General features: G+C 35.8%; 1 long non-coding RNA gene across 2 annotated transcripts in view; it reads left to right on the top strand.

Moving 5' to 3' along the window:
* LOC121073576 overlaps nucleotides 1-6322 on the top strand; it is a 64356-nt gene extending 58034 nt beyond the window's left edge. For both annotated transcript variants that reach the window (XR_005821821.1, XR_005821813.1), the window contains exon 4: nucleotides 230-6322. This is a non-coding gene — a long non-coding RNA (uncharacterized LOC121073576). The remainder of the gene's footprint in view (nucleotides 1-229) is intronic.
* Nucleotides 6323-19605: the final 13283 nt, after the last annotated feature.

Raw genomic sequence — 19605 nt, 5'->3', positions numbered from 1 at the left:
ATACAACTACAGCCAAGGTGTTATATCAGTTTCTGGCACAACATTCACATCTTTCGAGCCATGTTTCTCCATTAAGGGCTTGGAAAGTAAGTGTTGATTAATATTTGTAATTTCTTGATCAAACACAATACAAAAGTAATACTGAATTGCATCCAAATATTTAGGTTATAATTATAAATAAAATGTCCTAATTGCATTAACTTTCCAAGGGCTTTTCTTCCACCTCCAGAGGATCAGGTAATTCACATGTACCCATCTTGAGTAGCATCTCACCTCCGAAGGCACACCATTGACTCCACTAGAACTTTTGTGAAGATAATATATGATTGCCTAAGAGTGATGGTAGCAGGATATAGCTTACAAAGTATTTACTACTTCAGAGGCAATGTGTATTTTTTAGAGTTCAACAGGCAAAGCTATTACAACTCTTTTGTTATTTAATCTTTCTTAGTATATATATTTTAATTGAACACTGTAATTTTTAAGGGCTCAATCAACTTTTTTATTATTGAGGCTTTTGGTATAATAATCTGTGATAGCTTTTCCTAAAACTTGCTAATATTCCTACAAGTGGAACTGCTTACTGAAATATAAAACGGTTGTGAAAAATTTTATTACACTTTTCCTCGTGACACATATACATCAATTAAGCATTCTCAAAAGTTTCATCTTTTCTTAAATGAGCTTAAGTACAATTTAAATTATTTTTATCAAAATGGAATGAGAAATAAAGTGCTTTCTTCTTTGTATTTACTTTTAATATAAAAAATAATAAAAATATATAAGCAATGCTACAAAATGCCTATGATTTTGCAGGTGTTAAGAAGTATATTTGCTGAAATTACTCGAGTAAACCAATGCTTTTCAGAATGCCTTCTATTGCTATAGCTTATGGAGAAATCCATCCCAAACTGTTTTTAGTATAAAATAGCCTTCCAGTTTTCATTTTTTTTCAATATCTGAACAACCAGATTAATGGAAGAACACATGACTGATTGATTAGGTATATCATATAATGCCATCTAAATTTTCAATACAGTATGTTTTGTGGTACAAGATGTAAAGTGATTTACTAGAAGGCAAAATATAGGAAAATTTTTTTATTCTTATCAGAAAAAAAAGTGTTCCCCCACATGCTCTAAAGGATTAAACCGTGAGCACCTTATCTTTAAAACAAAAGCACTTTAAGGGACTAATCCTGAAATAGAATGTCTGCTGTCAAATCATTGTTCCTGAATGGATATATTTGCAGGACCCTAATTTTTTAGTGTAATCATGGCAGTCAGTTACTTAAGCTGTAGATGTCCCAAGGAGTGCAAACACTGAAAAGATACTGGTTGATGTGCTGGCAAAAATGAAATTCAGCACAGTTGTCTGTCTGTGGGTGAATGCACTTAGACATACACGTGTAGGTAAAATCAGGTTGATAGAAGATGCATTTCAACTTTTCATTTTCTGTCAGTTACAATTCAAAACAGTAACATTTACTCTAAGAGTTCAACTTTGTAGGTTTCAAGCAGCTGCCACTACAAACGGGGATGGAAAAAAAAATAAAAAAAATCTAAAATGTTTTGTCTTCCCTCAGTGAAATATGGAATTTCCTGCATTGTTTTGTGTGTGTCCAAGGTCGAGGATAAGCAAAAGTCACATGTGGTTCAGTAACACATTTTGAATTAAAATTTGTGTCGGAGTTTTAAAAAACTTTTTTTTCCTGTTTCATTGCTAGAAACAAATAGGAGCTTTGCACCACTGAAAAAACATTTCTCATTTTCCTTCAGTTGCAAATCCGAGTATTTTATATTTTTCAACATGAAACATCACATTGTGTGTTTCGTTATAACTTGTTTTACATGTTATTAATTTTAATGTTTCTTCCCCTCTGATCTGTGCTTGATCAAATCAGTTGTCCAAATTGCTCTGCTGTTGTCAGCAGAAACACTGGCATCTGGTATAATACATATGGCTTGTTGGACAAAATGGTAAATTCAAGTGAACTATAGGTCGTGTTGCTCTAAGCATTATAAGAATGGGCACACTTAAAAAGTGAGTTATGGCATTTTGACTGTTTGTATTTGGCTACCAGCTTGGTAAAACAACCTTTATGTGATCAGTAATACAAGCAGGAAAAAAACATTTTGCTCTCAGTAATGTGCTCCTCTTGGTGTGCTGTTCCAGGTGGTAGTTATTATAACTATCATCTTACTTATATTCTGCACTGAATATAAAGTCAAACATATACCTCTGAAACAGAAAGTCTACAAGGACTGATTTGTTTTCCATTGTTCTGGGTTTTCTGAACTATCTCTGCTTTGGTTTGACTTTCTCCTAAGGAGCAGTAGGGGGAGAGTGCATGAAGAAAACTGATTGTAGTTATTTGGTAACTTCTTGCTGCTTAAATCTCAGTGACTTAGACAGTTGCTAATTACCATTAGCTATTAAAAACAAACAAACAAATAAAAAAGGCATTTGAAACCACATGAACAAGAAATTTTTGTAGAAAGAAGCTGAGCATCCTTGAATTGAATTTTGACTGTGTAACTGTTCTGAGTTTTAGATGTGTGCAGCAAAGCAATACCAGATAACAAATTTTGAAATAGGCTATTTCTGCCCCCCGTTGCTTCCTGAGCACTGTTTTCATCTTTCCTCAAGTGTCTTCTCATCTCAAGTCATATTGCTCTCTATCTGTCATTTCCTTCTGCTTTTTTTCAGAGCAACTCACATACTTTGGCAATATTTTCCAAATACCAAGCTAGCCAAATACTACATCCGAATTTTTATTCGCATGTAGTATTTGGAATTTGGTGTTACCTAATTCTTAGGTATGATTTTCCACCTGTCCACCAATCCCCTAAGAGGTGCTACAGAAGGATGCTTTGTTCCTAAGTAATACATACACACAGTTGGCCCTTCTGTACAGCCAAGAAATGCAGACTTTCGTGAAACTGCTGTGGTGTGTCAAATTAGTTTGTCACATAAAGTGACTGTCTAGCTCTACGGCAGTGAAATCAAGCTTTTATTGTATGTAGGTAGTTGTTTGGTTTTGTATCCTTGCACAGAAAGAAACTCAGGCATAAAATACTTTTCTTTTACTCTGGCAGGTTTGTGCTCTTCCTAAGACTCCAGTTAGCTGTTATTAGTTACGGTAGTAAGGTTGTCTTTTTATTTCTGTTCCTTTTCAACTTCCCCATCTGTGAGGCAGTGAGGCCTGGTCAGCAAAGCAGATGACCTGCTTCTTTTACTGGCATTGGTGCTGCTGTGGTGGGGAAGCAACAGCACGTCACTTGTCTATGCTATATACATATAGACACAAAGTCTATGAATGATATACCTGTATAGAAACAATTCTTTTTTAAACAATTCATAGTCTTTGAAAATCAAGTATGTCAAAACATAACAAAAATGCTCTTTATAAAACCTTATTGTTTAAGGACATGCATCTGGTCACCTAGCAGCCTGCTTAATTTGCCTACCAAATAAGACTGCCTACCAGATATGATTTTGAGTGATGGATCCCTATTTCAGACATCATTTTTTGCCTGGAGCTTTTCAGTCTGCAGATGTTTATACTGCACTTCTGCCTCAGTGTCTCTAGTCTGGATGTAATCAGTGATCTCATTCACACTTGAAGTCTCCAGAGAAGGGATAAACTGTACATCGTGTCCTCATCCATCTGTGTCCTCAATGATGTAATGAAATTATTGGTCGAGTGCAGTCTAATTCCACTGGTTGACTTGCATGGCATCAATATCAGTGCTTAATACACTTCATTGCCACTGCTACATTGGCATACCCCTGTGGAAATGTTTTGCAATGTATTCTGCATTTTGTCAGGGGACCTGTGGATTGCACTTATGTCAGCTGTCAAGCTTATAGACAAAGCCTCTGTGTTTTCCTTTACTTTCTGGAGATTATGGTTCTGTTTCCTGAGCCATGAAGTCTCTCTGAATGTTACTGCCAATAGCAGTTTTGACATGCTTCAGGGTAGCTCTTAGTTGTCAGTGTCTTGAATAACTAGTAACTTCAATATGTAGTGACTTGAGTAACTAGTAACTGCAAAGTTGTTAAATGGCAAATCTTTCCTAAAAAGAGTCTTTTCGGTGGCTGAATAGTCAGCATTGATGTCAGTTGACAAGCTTATACAATTTTTGAGACAGAACACCACAATATAAATATCACACCTGCAGCTTCATTGTCTAGTCATTTGAAGGCAATTTTTCATAACTGTTCACTTGTACCATGTGGAAGACTTAAATATTATAGATGATCTATAACAGCATAACATAGTACAATGTACCGTTTTTACAGAATTAAGGGATGGGAGATGATTTGAGCAGAGTTGCCAAGAATGCACCTGTGCCCTTTTCAAGCTTTACCTTAAGATCATAGATATTTTAAGGTAAAGTATTTGATCTTGCTTTGAGACGGCTGGAAGATTTTGAGGACAAGACGTGGTCCTTAGTCATATTGTCTTATGTTCTTCTCTATTTAGGTAATGATTTAGGGCCTGGAATTTGCTGTTCTAGAAATACTTTTAAATTTTGGAGCAGATGTATTTTAGTCACAGCAGACAGCATGGACAGGAAGGAAGGTTTCTCTTTTCTCTTAACTTTCTTTGTTCACCCCCAGAAATGATCATTTCAGTCTGGTAAAAAGTAAATGTGAAAAAATTAAACAACTTAAGTATACTGGAAAAAAGTATAACTACATATACTATATTACTACAGTTATAGACTATTAGTGAAACAGTATCTGGTGAGCATGTATTTCAATGAAGTATCAACTTAAAAGGACATGAAAGGAAGCATTAAGTTAGGATTCTTCGTTCTGGTGCTCGTCAGATCTCAGTAGGACTCAAAAAGGTGGATATGGGCTGTGGTCTGCCAGAACAAACAGGCAAAATCATAACTTCACACTTATATTGCTTAAGTGGCTCATGTCTGTGGACATGACTCCTAAACATGAAACACAAATCTTGCCAAAACTGGGAGGTGACACAATACACTATTCTGTCAGCCCTTCCATGCTTTAATAGTAACATTGCAAAATCTACTCAGCTTTCTCATGGATTCATCAAGGTTTCAAAGATCAAACTGATGTGGGATGCTACAAAATTGTGGTACATTTTGTATTTTCATAAAGAAGACAAAGTAAAATTCTCAACTGCATTAACTGTTTCAAGGTAGCAGAACGTTGAAGATCTTTATTCTAACCTCTTACCATACCATCAGGACCTTGTTGTAGTTATATGTAGGGAGATAATTTTCACTTTACTTGGCCATTTCATGTTAGTATATAATATGACAACGAAAATGTTCAAAGAAAGTACAGAACTGTCAAGCTATCATCTGTGGTAAAAAATAAAAATAAAAATTAAGTAATAGAGAGAAGAGGTCCCAGCAAATAATGCAATAAATTGCCTACTTTATGGAAGCACTGAGGGCAAGATACTGAGATTGATACCTCTCACTTTTCCCAAAGGGCAGTTTAAGGAAAATTCTATTTTTAGCACCAGCAGAGGAGAATAATTCTGTAGGTTTTCAGTGTTATAAAAGACTGTGTGTTCATATTCTGAAATGTGACTTTTACAAAGTTATTTCACCTGCTTGAATATGGACTGGTGCTGCCACTATTTATGACATATAAGTGGCTGTTTTAATTGAAAGTTAAAATTCATCTACATTCTTTGATTAAAAGTATCTCTAAAAGTATTCAACATTTTTTGTTGTTTTTGTTTTGGTTCGGTTTTGTGAAAGTTTGACTTCACAAAGACAAAGGTAACCACTGCTTTCTCCTTTTAGAAAAAGAAACGAAACTGGAGTTGTATCAGATGTTGGGTGAAAGGACTACCAATAGCAAGAATATTTTGAGATAGGGATTTTCCCATGGATGAGTGTAATTTCTGTAGTCTATCTTATGGCATAGTCCTGGTGCAGAAAGCCATGATGACATGTAAAGATTTTATCGACAGTGGTTTGAAATAACCTGTAAGACTACCTATGATTTTATCACTTGTGGGTAGTATGGAAAGTCTCTTCTCATGCCAGGAAAACTTGCGTGGCACTGCACAATGTCTTGTCTTCCTAATGCATTATTTCTATAGAAGCAGTATTTAATGATGTGCAGTGACTCAGCTGGATGACCCGAGATGGTGAGTCTCAGAGGGTAATGCTCTGTTTTCCTCCAAATATGGCAATCGGTGAAAATCTGATTAAGCCAAAAGTTCCAAATTTATCCCCAGGAAAACAACAGCTTCCTTAGAAAATATAAAAGATTTATTAGAGCTTTTCTTTTTCTTTTTCTTTTTCTTTTTCTTTTTCTTTTTCTTTTTCTTTTTCTTTTTCTTTTTCTTTTTCTTTTTCTTTTTCTTTTTCTTTTTCTTTTTCTTTTTCTTTTTCTTTTTCTTTTTCTTTTTCTTTTTCTTTCTTTTTCTTTTTCTTTTTCTTTTTCTTTTTCTTTTTCTTTTTCTTTTTCTTTTTCTTTTTCTTTTTCTTTTTCTTTTCTTTTTTTTTCTTTTTCTTTTTCTTTTTCTTTTTCTTTCTTTTTTTTCTTTTTCTTTTTCTTTTTCTTTTTCTTTTTCTTTTTCTTTCTTTTTTTTTCTTTTTCTTTTTCTTTTTCTTTTTGTTTTTATTTTTCTTTTTCTTTTTATTTTTTTTTTCTTTTTCTTTTTCTTTTTCTTTTTCTTTTTCTTTTTCTTTTTCTTTTTCTTTTTCTTTTTCTTTTTCTTTTTCTTTTTCTTTTTCTTTCTTTTTCTTTTTCTTTCTTTTTCTTTCTTTTCTTTTCTTTTCTTTTCTTTTCTTTTCTTTTCTTTTCTTTTCTTTTCTTTTCTTTTCTTTTCTTTTCTTTTCTTTTTCTATTTCTCACCTTCTGTGCATATGGGCACAGAAGCACATTAGAAGTGTAGCTGAGGAAGGCAAGGAATTGTTCTGTGGAGTGTATTTTCATGTGGGCATGCTAGTTAGCGTGTTTGCAAATTCTAGCATAGACGAGATGTTGTCCTTTAAATAGGTGTAGTTGGTAAAGGTGAAATTGAGTTACAAGGCCATGTAGAAGGAAAAATCTCACCTAGCTAAGTTGGAACTGGTATCATCAATGAAGAGGAGTAGGCATTACCAGAAGGTTACTCAGGTATGTGTCTCTTGACTGTAGGGAAATATAGGGAATTGGGAAATATGATTATAGTTTAGATGTCTTACTTAGATGGGATGATTCTGGGGTTTAGGATTTGTTCTCTAAACTGTCTTGTTCTTGATGGATTTTAATACACTAGTTAATGCATTATTAAAAAGCATCCTTTCTTCTAGTGTAGCTGTGTAAATAAAAATGCACCAGTTTACTTCAGGTTCTCACTCTCTCTCATGTTAAGATACCAGTTGAGCACAGAAAATAAACTAACAAAAGTATATAACATGTCCTCATGGAAACATGAATTCATTTTTTTTTCTTCTAATTTTATGCTGATCCATAGAGACAGTAGATAGTATACAACATACCAGCAATTTTAGGACTGTTTGCTTTTAAATAAAGCTAGTTAATCCAATCCATATCTGTCTCAGACAATAAATAATGTTCTGCTCTACTAATATCGATTAAATACAAACTAATGCCATTAAATTAATCAAAGTGGAGATGAGGACAAAAATTGACTGTTGTATTCCTGTTTTGTTTTCCTCAGTCTTCCTGACTTGCATAAATTTTAGTATCTTCTGAACATCTAAATATCTGATTGCTTACTCTATACCACAAAATACTGACAGGATATAATTCAACAGCTGTAAGATTGAAAATTTGCAATGCAATTTTTGGTTTGGTGATTTGTTCCAAAATCTAGCAGTATTACAGTATGTTTGAGATAAATCGCTTATTTGTGCACAGTTATAATCCAGGAAGCAATCAGTCTTTTCTAACAGGCTTTTTATAACTTAGCTCAGTAAAGCTGGGCAGAAATAGAGTATTTCATAGAAAAAAAAAATAATGCTTGATTTTCTTATTTAAGTAGAAATTGTAGATTGGCTACAAATTATTGACACTGGAATTCCAATAGTACAGCATAGGACTGAAAATGCATTTTCAAATATTGTCAAGTGGCTATGTGACTGCACAGTATTCCTATACTTATTTCAGACTTGTGGCAAGGATATTTTAAGGATGTACAACATGAAATGTTAACGATTACTGTTAGAGTACTTTTCCTCTCTGCTCAGAAGATTCTTAGAATACTTTAAAAATCTTTTGTTGGTGTCTTTAAAAAGCTGTAGTATACCACTTGTATATACAATTACACTGAAGCACACAATTCCTTTCACCTGCCACTGAAATACAAAGAATCTACAGTGATGTGCAGCAGCTGTTTAAAATCACACAGCAAATCTGCACAAAATGCCCTGTCTGGGACAGAAAGGGAAGACTGCAATATCCCCCTGAAATTGTGAGGAAAGGATTGGGGGATTTGACACTGGCATTTGGCCATGGTACCACAGTGACTTATATGCATACTAAGTCAAACAGGATTGGAGTACTCTGCATTATCCAGAACATAAGTTTTCTAGATAGAAAAGCTATTGCCTAATACCACCTTTTGGGGCCTCTCCAAGAATGAAAACAGTTGCTCCGGTGTTCTACCCTTAATAGTCTGTAGCCATGACAGCCACCTTGTGATTACCTCAGGCCAAACACTGTGTTTTAAGAAGTAACGTCCCCTGAAGTGATTTGTTTAACAGTTTTCTAATGTGCTGGCATATATTCTTGGCAAAATCTGTATTAAAAGAGAATTAAAGTTGAGAATAGATATCAATGACTCCAGGCCACAAAACATTACAGAGCTATTTTAGGTACCCCAATAAGCAGGACTTACAAAACGAAGGGATTTTAGAATTGCAATGAAACTCTTAAGAGATCTTGACACAATAAAAGATAGATAAAAGTCAGTGAGTGTGCGCAAACATCATCCTCCTCTATGTCGTATTGTTCTGTACATGTTCTTCTGAATGCTGCAGATGAGGCTCACTGGTAAACATACTTCAGAGCCTCTATCCTTCTGCTTTTCTTTACATCACTCATGGTATTCTTTCATCTGTAGCACCAATTGTTGTTCTGTGTGTTGGCCATATTCTGTTCTCTTATTTTTCTTCAGCATGAGGTAATTACATGCTTTAAGAATCGTTTTTCTCATTTGAGAACTCAGAATCAGGCTTATTTTGGCTTCATGATTATCATTTTTGCCTATTTCTTTTTCTTAACTGGGTTTTTTTTCAAGAAGCTTTTTATCCACTGCTCATTCTATGTAGGAAGGACCTCATTCAGGAGGTTTTCCACTGTCCTCCATGGCAACAATGCTGTAGTTTGCCTTTGCTTCAAGTGAAATCCTTGAAATAATCAGTCCCTGATGTTTTTCGTACAAACATTGACTCTAAAATGTTGTCAGTATAGATTGATTTGTCATGAGGTGGAGAGGGACACACAGAGGGACAAGTGGTTGTGCTCATTTAATGGTCAGTTCGCACCCAACTTCTATTGTGTGTAGGGAGCTTTGTTTTTTTTAGAAAAATCACTTAATTGGAGGTAATGTCTTGATATCCTGGAAGTCCATGGAAATAACAGGCATTTCAATAGCTGACAATTTTAAGGAAAGTCTCTTGAGAAGAACAGTTCAGTTGAATGAGAAAAAAGGCAGTTATTTTTAAAGAATAGTACCAAAACCCTACAAAGCCAACACACATAATTTGAGTAAAGCCTGTATATAAGATTTCAATGAGTTTTAACTTCACAGTAAGTCTAATGAGTCTCTTTTGTTCTGCCAAGGGTCTTAGGAATAAAAGTGTTGGATTTCAAGGACCAATTTTACATTTACTTTAGTTTGTAGACAAAATAATTTACTTCTAAGAGGGAAAAATAAATGCCTGACAGACTTGTGTATTACTTTCCTACCCTAAGAGGAAAAGTTAATTTAGGCACAGTTGGTATTTTTGAATTCCTGAACTGTAAAAACAAACAAACAAACCAAAACAAACAAACAAACAAAAAAACAACCAAAAAAAAAAAGTGCATCAGGGGAAGGGAAAAAAAAAACTTTGGGGGAAGAAAAAATAGAAGGAATTAAAACACCTAGAAACATTAACAGCCATACCTGATCATCTTGACTGTTCCTCCTTTCTGCTCTGACTGGATATTAAGCACCCAATGCATCTTATTACTGAGAGAGGCTTATTAATCCCATTTAAAAATAAATAAATAAATCCAATAGTGAGAATTCCATAGCCTTATTAGGTAATCTTTTTTAGTGAATCTCTCTCTTTCTGCTTAGCAAGCAGACAGAAAACTGAACTTTCCCTTTCTGCAAATCAATGCCATTAAAGCCATGGGGTAGAGCTCCCATGTTGTACCGTGTAAACATGGCAAATTGGACAGCTGCTGTCTCAATAACCATCTTCAAATGCATATATGGTTGTGATAATATCTCCTCAACCTTTTCTTGATATTATCTTGATAAAGATGCCCAGTTCATTCAGCTTCATCTGGTAAGTCCTGTTTTGTCAAGTCTTATCATTCTTTCTGTCTCCTGGACTATCTCATTTGTCCGCATCTGTCTGTCATTATTGTGTGCGTTACCAGGCACAACATTTCAGTTGAACTGTGCCAGCTTGGTTGAAGGAACCATTCCACTTTGATAAAGACAAAGTCAACTCAAGTTAACTTAGTGCTTTAAGAAACAGAACAGCAGCTCTCAATATGGTTACTTAATTGCATCCACGTTCCATGTGATGAATAACATTTCCCATGTACAGAGACCAAAATTAGTAGACAAATGTCCTTCTTCCTCCCAATGCGGGGGCGGGGAGGAACGTATAAAGATGTTGTATCTATGAAAACAGATGTGTTATTTATTTAAATGGTGCAAGCTAAACAAGAAACAGTTAAGGTTAACTTGCTGTCATCTGAAGTTCTTAAAACCACCCATGAGAACAATGTCTTAGACAGAAGGAACTGATTTAAGTCCAATTGTTACTTGCTAAACTTGCCTGACTTAATGGAAAATAATTTGGTTGGTTGTTCTTTAAGGTGGTAGGTTTAAATAGACACTATATCTTTCCTATGTCACTCTTGTTTCTGTTTTCAGTACAGTTCTTTGAAAATATGGTTTCTTACCTGTAAAAATACTGAAGCATTTTACTAGAATTGTGAGTAATCAAATCCTTGAAATATATATAATATATATAAATATACATTATATACATTATATATTTAAATATATATATATATATAATATGTATATTATATAAATATGTATAATATATATATTATAATATATACCATATATAATTGCCCTTTCTAGAAGAGTCCCATCCAGTTACAAGTCTTAATCCTAATTTCTCTTCATCTACGTTGTAGGTGAACTCTGTTTTTCTACTATCCAGTGTGCTTCTAGAAAGTGAAACCTTTCTTCTTTGTAAATGGTAAAACTAGAGTTTCTGAAGTTGTTCTTCCACTGAGGCAAAAATGACTGGTAAACATGACAAGCAATCTGTAAATTTATATTGATCTGTGAATTGTATTCTTGAGACATCCCCTCTGACTTTAAAGAAGTTAATGACAGGTGGATGTCTTGGAGAAAATGCTTTTTATGTAGGTTAACATCCATTAAAATTCATATGCCTCAGATGAATTATATTGATTGGAGTTGCTTGTACTCCTCTAACCAGCCTTACTTGGCTTTGGCACTTCATTCAGAAACGAGTGGAAATTCTTTTTGTTGCTATATTATGCAGGACTCTTCTGGTGATGTGAGTGTCTCTTTCCATTGCATACTCTTGCCAAACTAAGCAGCAAGAGATATGTGGATGTAGAAGTTTCTGTTCTAGACAGAAGGTGGTTTGTTGTTTTTTTCCTTCCTACGATAGATCAATTCTATATCTACGCACAGACTTGAATATGACTAGTAATATAAATAAAACTACTTGTTTACTTAAATGCCTGCAAAACACCTTATCTATGCAGCTCTTATACATAGGTGCTGTAGTATTTTGTAGAAGTACGTATTTCAAGTTTCATTTTACTGAAGGCAAAAATGAGAAATGGAATTGAAACATATTTAGTGAGATCATTCAGCAAGATAGCAGCATATACAAATGGAACCAAAGTTTTCTTTTCCAGTGCTCTGTCCACCAAAAGTATCTACTTGTTCACCTTTAACTTATGTTACAGCGATTTAGTCTTTAAAAAATTCCCTAACAGTACCATAACTGATATAAATAAAGTATTTATCTTTTAGGTTTCTTCAAGACTGGAGCCTTATCTAACAAAACGTCGCTCTTGTCTGTAGCAAAATCCTGTTTCACTGTGAATTTTACATTTCTCCGTTCTGTTTAGCATAAGAAAAAAAGAAAACTAAATATGCAATACTTGCTTTTCTTCAACTCAACCTCTAACTGCATTCATGGAATGCAGATAATAGATATTTTTGTTACAGTACCGTAGCAATAAAAATGGAAAAAACATATGGGGGAAAAATCCACCACCAGTGAGAGTTTATTAAGTGTTCTGAAAAATATGGAAATGTTTATAAATAAAAATGCAATTTAGAGTTGGGACAATGGATATATGCGCTAATTGGGTGGTAATAATTTACGTATTTTAACAATCAGCTGTAGAATGTACACAGTTCTTCAGATTTTTTTTTTTTAAAGAGAGACCAGCTGCTAGAAGCAAACATATTAATATTCTTATTTCTATATCATCATAGGATCATAGGATGGTTTGGTTTGGAAGGGACCTTAAAGACCACCTAGTTCCAAACCCCCTGCCATGGGCAGGGGCACCTCCCACCAGAACAGGTTGCCCAAAGCCCCATCCAGCCTGGCCTTGAACACTTCCAAGGATACACAGCTCCTCTGGGCAGCCTGTTCCAGTGCCTCACCACCCTCTGAGTAAAGAATTTCCTCCTTATATCTAATTTAAACCTCCTCTCTTTTAGTTTAAAGCCCCTCTTTTAGTTTAAAGGACAAGCCTCCTTGTCCTATCACTACACCCCCTGACAAAGAGTCCCTCCCCAGCTTTCCTGTAGGCCTCCTTTAGGTACTGAAAGGCTTCTCTAAGGTCTTCCTGGAGCCTTCTCTTCTCCAGGCTGAACAACCCCATCTCCCTCAACCCGCCTTCATAGGAGAGGTGCTCCAGCCTTCTAATCATCCTCGTGGCCCTCCTCTGGACTCATTCAAATAGGTCCATGTGCTTCTTGTGCTGGGGGACCCAGAGCTCAGTGCAAGACTCCAGGTGGGGTCTCACAAGAGTGGAGCAGGAGAATCCCCTCCCTCGCCCTGCTGGCCACGCTGCTTTTGATGCAGCCCAGGGTATGGTTGGCTTTCTGGGCTGCAGTCTCAAATTGCCAGCTCACATTGAGCTGCTCATCAACCAACACCCCCAAGCCCTCCTCAGAGCTGCTCTCAATCCATTCTCCACCTAACCTGTATTTGCGCTTAGGATTGTTCTAACCCACGTGCAAGCCTTGTACTTGGATATTTGACCCCTGCATTGCAAGGATCCTTAGGTACTGAGTTTCCAAGTCATTTTCTAGCCAAAATTCTCCTCTATTTCACACTGACTTTATACTATATAATAAAGGCCAAATTAAACATTGATAATATAAGTGTCTACTTGTATTGCCAGCTTGTAGAATCATGCGATGAATACACAGTTCTCTGTTTTCATTAGAAATACCTGTATATTATGTTTCCTTTTCTCCATTTAAAAGATTAGCTTGGAAACATAAACCAATTAAAAACAAATTTTAAAAATGCAGTAGTACTTCCTCCACATTTGCTGACAGCCCTGAAACAGAATTTCTGATAGTCACAAACATAAAAGCACCTCAAAATGGTATTTAAATCCATGCAGCATTTATTACAAGCAATGGGTCTTAGTCCATCAAGCTATGCTCTGAGGGACAAAGGACCCCAAAGCTCTCTCTTACTTTTTCATTTTTGAGGATGGGAAAGAGCAAGGGAAGCAGGGAATTTCTGGCCTCAACCTTGAAGAGGAACATGGGGGCGTTGTATCTTCTAGGCAGAAATAAAAACGTGTCTCTGTTGTTCCAAGTGGATTTGTAGAGCTGTGGAAATTTGGTAGACCAAATGTATAATGTGCTGAAGATTTGAGGCTCCTTAATCTAGTCATTTGTGTTCTGTCTTGAATTAGGTCCCTGAAAGCAAGATACAGTGAGTATTTGCTGTTCCAAGGTGCTGGTGCTGTGCAGTGTTTGGTGTGGCACTAGAGCATGGAGGAGGGTTCTGTCTGAAGTAAGCTGCATATTTTTTTGACTGAACATCTTTGTAAGAGGGAATTCCTGAAAATTTTCTGTGGGAAGATAAAAGAAAGTAGGATATACCAAAAGCTCTTGTTTATTGGTGTATTCACCCAGGTATTCAGCCAGCTTGAAGTCTTTCTAAAGAATTGGACAGAATGGGGTCTTTCACCTGGGTCTCCTACTTCCTAGACAAATGTCCAGATCATCAGACTGTGAAAATCCCTCTCTGCAGCCCAGTGAACATGTAATTAAGTATGCAAACTGTAATAACATGAATAGAAAAGAATACCAGGCAGAACATGAAGCATTTTGAAGCCATATCTCCCACAGTGCAGATGAGTGCCCTAATAACTGAGCTATTGTCTGCTCTAGGGGATTGTTCTCTCTAGCTAGAAATTTTATCTGGTGCATGAAAACCCTTCAGAGTGACCTGGCATTTCCAAGTGAAATAACATGTTTCCAGAAAATTCCCAGTCTTGTAGATTTCTGGATTACATGGATGCACATGCCCTGAGACCCACACTTAAAAATGAAATAAATTGTATACACTTTAAAGTAAATACTGTAATCTATTATTATATTAGGTCTAATCCTTGAAGTCCTTGTTCATGCTGATTTCTCTTTAAGTCATTTCAACTTTTCCTTAGAAATTATAAACCTTAATGAGACCACAGACTTCAAAGTAAGGCCTATTACGTAGTCTGATTATGCTTTTATATGAAACACTTTGCACTTACTAAAGACTCATTTCATGTAGCACAACTTCAGATTTTCTTTGGATGTAGAAAGGGAAATGGTGACAAAACAGTGGAACACTTTCAGTTCCTTGGCAAGTCTGCAGGCTTGTGTGCTGAGAGGGAGCAAGGGAAAATGTTATTTACTCCATCTTGTGCCTTATTTGTAAGCAAGAATATATGAGAGAAAATCTTTTTCTTTGCAGTAGATTCTGCCAAAAGATTCTTTAGTATATTTAGCAATAGGTTGTTGATTTCTTCAAATAATGCATAATGATAAAAAAAATTTTGAAGGGAATTTCCTTCTACCTGCTTTTTTATTGTATTCAGGAATCATGGTCTCTTAAATAGAAGTAGTTTCTCTCCTCTCTCGCTCTCTTTCGCTCTTTTCCTCTTTCTCTCTCCTGTCTTCCTGCCAAAGCTTTTCCAGTTTTCCCCATCATGTTGTTTGAAGTAACTTATTTTTTGTAAAAGTTGGCTTATCGTTTGCGAAACCTGTTAGACTCTAATAATGCACGTTGTGGAAGACATCTCCTTTGAGGAACAGAAGCATTTAGTAAAATCACTGACGAGATATTTGGTAAAGAAAATGCACGAACAACAAAGTATTCAATAAAAGTCACTTATCTCTTAATCAATTCTAATTGCATAATTGAAATCAGGGTTGTGTTGTCAATGATTGTCTTCCTAACTCAGTGTATGTGAACTTTGAAAGTTCGGTTAAAATTAAAGGTGAACTGGACTTCATTCATGATGCAAAAGAAGTTATTTTTCATCCCCTCCTGTCCTGTGTATTGATGTAGTGCTACATTGTGTCAATAGGTATTCTGTTAACTCAAAAGATTTTCTTCTGAAGTAATCTCTCAACATGAGGAGAGGGCAGTTAGTAATACTGTTGTGTGTGTAATTCACATAAAATGACATCAGTCTTTCGAAGGCATGGAGATAAGAGTTTAAAAACTTGATATAATAAAGGTTGGACCACCAACTTTAAATCTGTGGAATGCTTTAGGAAGAGGTTTGGAATTACCAATGAGTCATTAGGTTAGCTTGCAGATGAAACTAGTATCAACTTGTCTCACGCTCTTCCCTCATTTTCTTATAGGGAGTCTAAAGTGTCAGGGACTCAGGTTTATCAGCCCAATAAAGGGGCTGATGTATTGTACGATATTATTCTACTACCTGGAGGTCACAATCACAGGTTCAGCCTCCTATATACATTCATTTTTGTGAGCTGTCACCAGAAATAATTTGAATTATGCTAGAAAAGATCAAGTACAAGTGGTCTAGCAAGTTGTCTGATTGAATCAGATTATTTTCTACTTCATACTCTAGATTTATTCTTGAAAGAGTGCAAGTGTTTCCAGCGTATACACTGGAGGGAAGGAATCTGGATGTAGATAATTACTTTGATTGTCCTAGCAGAGTAAGGCAAAAATTGTCCAAAGAATATAAGGAAGGGAATTGCAAAGTCACTGTTATTCATTTGCCAGAGTACTAAAATTGCCCAGTCTTTTGGGTGCTATGAAAACAAGAAACTTAGTTTTTATCTATTTATGGCAATGGGTCTGCAGGAAGCCCTATGGGTGTGAAAGGACAGGTTCTTAGGTAGTTTGAATATGCAAGATTTGTGTAAACTCTGATGACATTTTGTACTGTTTTGTGTGGAGCCAGACTTAGACATTGCATGTCATATGTATTACGTCACCTAACTTCTTGGCTAACTAAACTGAACTAGAACAGGAAAAATAATATTGACTTGAAGTCAGACTCTGAGATCGTTCCCGTTGGAGTACACTAGTTGATGAGCTCAAGAAGTTACAAAATGCAGGGAAAGCTGAAAGAAACTGGTAGCAACTCAGTGGCAATTCTCCACAGGACATGCAGTTTTCAGTAAAAGCTCCAAGAATATATATGTTCAATAGTAGTTATGGTATGTCATGGAAGAGAGGTAAAATATTCCTTCATGGAAAGCTTTGTTTATAATGAATGTGCTTCCCACTCCGGAGTAGTAACAAAGCTAAGAGCAGCAGAAGACCAGATTCAAGAGCCCTTCAGTAAGAAAGTCAGGTCAGGTTTGCTACATAACTGTGGCCCCAGACTCAAACTGGAAATGTCTCAGACACCTAGGAACAAAAACAAAACAACAAAAAAACAACAACCAAAAGCCATTACTAGTTGTAAAAAAAATAACTAGAGAAGGAAAAGAATAACATATATGTATGCAATATAATATGTTAATAACAGCTACTGCTGAGAGAAGTTCAGGTTGCAGAGAGAATCACGTAAAGGTAAGAAGTGTTAGTATGTGGCTGTTCTAACACATACATAAGACATAATTTTCTCTAATTTGACAAAAAAAATGGATTCTTTAGTCAGATACTGTTGTCTTTGTATCTAATGTTTTTCCTTCTGTGAACACATACCGCCACTCTCAGTGTTGAAATATAAAAGATGATTTTGAAGATGGATGTGGAATATTGTCAGTCAGGCAACATTAAAATCACCGATAATGCCAAAGCCTGTTACATGAAATATGGCATGATTGATGGAGTACCTGTAACTGGAGAGTGGAAATAAGAGGTAAGACATTTGCAGCCACTCATCAGTGGTTGTGTCAGGTCATGGATTCACTTGGTAAAACTGATTCACTTCATTTCAAGTTTTAAAGACCAACTTCTGCTTTTAATGGATGTTATTATTGGATTTCCAACTAACTTTTATTTTTCAATTGTAGTCTTCCTACTCACAGTTATAAACCATAATGCTAAAAAGGAGTCTTAGGCTGCTGCTGATACACTGTGCCACACCTGTTTGTCACAAATTCACATAACCTGTAGGTGCATGCATCTTTTCCTTCTCTTTTGCATGTTTCCAGTGTTATGCCTGAGCATTAGGTGCCAGATGCATTTCTCTTCTGAAACAGGCGTTTTCTTTATTTTCATCTCAGCAGCTGCTAGTATCCCTTTCAATTCCTCGAGACAGATCCTTAACCTGCTGGTGACCATGCAGAGAGAATGATAGTACCTATCTAATCTTTCAGGATAAGAGCCAAAGCCTAAATACCTACCAATCAACCAGTCAGTTGAAACCCTCTTCTTCCTCCCTCCTGCCCAAAGAGTAAAAAGGAAAATAAAATGAAAATGGAAATGAAAAAGCAGAACCTTGAAAATCAGGAAATTCAGCAGCTTGCAGTGACTGTTTTTTCTCTTAGAACTGCATGTGGATGAAGAACAGAAGTTATGTTTTCTAACTCACACTGGCTCTGGCAGCTGGGAATAGTCAAGTGTAAAGAGAGTATGCACGAAGAATTAGGGGGAATTAAGAGTGGAGAAGTGCATAACAGTAGGGTGTACAATGGCCATCACCATGTAGCTTGTCACATTCATTATAAGTCTGAATGTGTATTAGTTTATTAAACATTCATCAAAAGTTTTGTCAGCATTAATTTCATGTATGTGCTCCCCCCCAAAGTAACTGGTAATTCCAAGTCTTCTATAATTGAAGTACTTAAAAACACTACACACATAATTATTTTCATTATTTAGAAAAATACAACAAATAAATACTTTGCTAGAGTCATTTTATGGCTGCTTATCTCATGTGAAAACAAAAGCTGTTATTACTGTAAGGTCATTGTGAAAGAGAGGTTATGAGTGCAGTAAACTAGACATCAGCATCACATGGTATATCTAGTGCTACTTGGTAGACAAAAGGTCTATTTATATGCCAAGCAAAGGATGGGAGAAAACGAAGGCATTCAGTGATTCTGATGGCAAAATAGATCACCAGACCACTGAACAGCTTAACTGTCTAACTCCTGAACAATTACAGTAATTCAGTAAGTTTGTGAGTTTTTACATTTGCTTTGGAGAAACTAGAAGTCAGGAGAGGACAAACAGATTTGTTTGTCTGACTCAAGAGGAAAGAGCTGAGCATCTGCCCAAGAATTTTTTGTTCATGTTCCTGAAAATAATCAGTTTTAGTGTGGGGAATTTCTTTACTTATAACTAATGCCAGAACAGTCTGCTTATAAATCTATTTCAAATTGGAGAGTATGTAAATAATAAGTATACCAGCATTAGAAGAGAAGTAGCAATAGAGCTGTGCGTGCCTTGATCCAGTACTATTATTTTATACTTTTTATTTGGGTTCAAAATTTAGTTTCAATGGACTTGCCCCTTGTGCTATTAGGGAGGGAGGATGGGATAGCAGGAAGCCTAACGTTACTTGAATAAATACCAGCAGTCTGAGGAAAGATTTTTCAAAGCATTTAGGCTCTTAAATCTTGATTTCAGTTTACTCCAGGTGACAGCTTCTCAGAATATTGGTCCTAGCTTTCAAGAGTGCAGAGTGACATCCAGAGTCTTGATAAAATATGTATGTGTATCTACCATGACAGTAAAAAACACACAAAAAATGTATTTCTTCACAAAGATGAAGATTTTTGCCCTTTTTGAATATTTAACTCTTTAAGTCAAATAACCTTTGTAAATAAATTCCTAGCCTCTGTTCCTGTTGCACTGTGGATTTTCTTTCAGAGGCACTATTGCAGTGAGACAGATGCTTAAAGATACC

The sequence above is a fragment of the Cygnus olor genome, chromosome 1 (assembly GCF_009769625.2).
Source record: "Cygnus olor isolate bCygOlo1 chromosome 1, bCygOlo1.pri.v2, whole genome shotgun sequence".
Lineage (NCBI taxonomy): Eukaryota > Metazoa > Chordata > Aves > Anseriformes > Anatidae > Cygnus > Cygnus olor.
This window is presented reverse-complemented; position numbering and strand designations above follow the sequence as displayed.